The following is a 1,562-nucleotide window of genomic DNA, read 5'->3' as shown; positions in this document are numbered from 1 at the left end:
CTGCCCCTGAATCCCCAGCATCCATGCAATTGCTTGCTCCATGTGTCCACTTGGAAACCTATGTGAAGGAACATTCAGCCTGAAGGAGAACTTGTGAGAATCCTCCGTTGTCTGATCTGAAGCTGAAACAAGAGCTGTCTCTTCCAGCCGGGAAGGAAGCGAAGTGGAGATGAGACCAAAATATTATTTGGCGTTTAATTCATATTGTCCTCGTTGTGATTATTTAAAAATCTTGGCCAGAAATGGCACAGACAAAAAGGAGCAGAAGGAGGCCATTCTTAACACCGATCCTGTCCCGACACGTAATTTGATATCGTCATGGCTCACAGAACAATTTTATGTCTTTTTCCAGCCCATCCACAACATCGTACTGGCTAACAGGTATTTATCGATCTCTATCATAAATAGACATCGATAATGTAAATCTGTGGGAGGAAAATGTTCCGTTTCGAGACAGTTTGGTTTGTGCACGAATATTACTGGTTTTGCAGAGGAGCAGCCGAGTCTGCTCTGACCACTTTGCAAAACATAAATTAAAACACGACCCTGATGGGATTCGAACCCACAACGTTTGAATAGCCACCTCAATAGGGATGTCGAAGTCCAACGCGCTTTCCATTGCGCCACAGAGCCGCGCCTTCTGTTGCCTTTAAGCACACAAGTTTGCCTTTGACGCATTGCATTCAGGACACCCATCTCGCGCCTGTCTGTCCTCGTCACACTTTCTGGTACCTGGTCCTTATCCACTAGTGCTCTGGCTCATCAAGTGTTCGGCTACAGACTGCTGAAACGTTCTCATGACACTTACCTTTACCACATGTTCAGATAATGATTTCCAGATCATCAATACTCTACAGGTGAAAGTATTCTTCCTAAATCTCCTCCTTGCCTCCTGTCTTTCATTTATGTTACTCTGTTCATTCCCAATACAGGCTTATCCCTGTCACACATATCTATCCTCTTCATAAAATGAGCACGTCAATCAGTTTCTTATTCAGCCTTCTCTGCGCTTAGAGTAACATCCCCAGCCTAGCTCGCGTACCTTCACAATGGGAGTGGTCAAACCCTTGCCATTCTTTTCACCTCCTGTGAAATTCACCTCCTGCATTCAGATGCTTCCAGTATCTGGCGATTACAAGAGAAAAACAAAGTTCTCAGAAGAAAAGCCAAAAGGTGTGAACTAAATCAGCAGCTCTTGTCTATCTCTGATGAGGAAGGAAAGTTAACGCTTCGAGTCCAATGATCCGTCTTCAGAACTAATGGGAAGGGAGGGTGGGTGAAGAATGTGTAAGACGGCGGACGGTTTCTAAAATGATTGAACTTGATGTTGGGTCCTAAAGTTTTCATGGTCTGTCGGTAGAAAATGAGTTGCGTGTCTTCCAGCTTGTGTTGTGTCTTGAAGGAGCACTGCAGCAGACCAGAGACTGAAATGATGGCCTGGGAACACAGTGTCTAGATTTGAGTGGGGCTGGAAAAGCACAGCAGTTCAGGCAGCATCCGAGGAGCAGTGAAATCGACATTTCGGGCAACAGCCCTTCATCAGGAATACAAGCAGAGAGCCT

At 45.4% G+C, this 1,562-nt stretch overlaps 1 non-coding gene across 1 annotated transcript; it reads right to left on the bottom strand.

Annotated features, from left to right (window-relative positions):
• Window positions 1-541: 541 nt before the first annotated feature.
• Window positions 542-633, bottom strand: trnar-ucg (transfer RNA arginine (anticodon UCG)). The gene is given in 2 exon segments: window positions 542-577; window positions 597-633. It is a non-coding gene; the product is annotated as a tRNA-Arg (tRNA).
• Between the last annotated feature and the right edge of the window lie 929 nt (window positions 634-1,562).

This window comes from Chiloscyllium plagiosum, unplaced genomic scaffold, assembly GCF_037043375.1.
Source record: "Chiloscyllium plagiosum isolate Xiang-an unplaced genomic scaffold, Cpla_swu_hap1 HiC_scaffold_45, whole genome shotgun sequence".
In the NCBI taxonomy this organism is placed as follows: domain Eukaryota; kingdom Metazoa; phylum Chordata; class Chondrichthyes; order Orectolobiformes; family Hemiscylliidae; genus Chiloscyllium; species Chiloscyllium plagiosum.
This window is presented reverse-complemented; position numbering and strand designations above follow the sequence as displayed.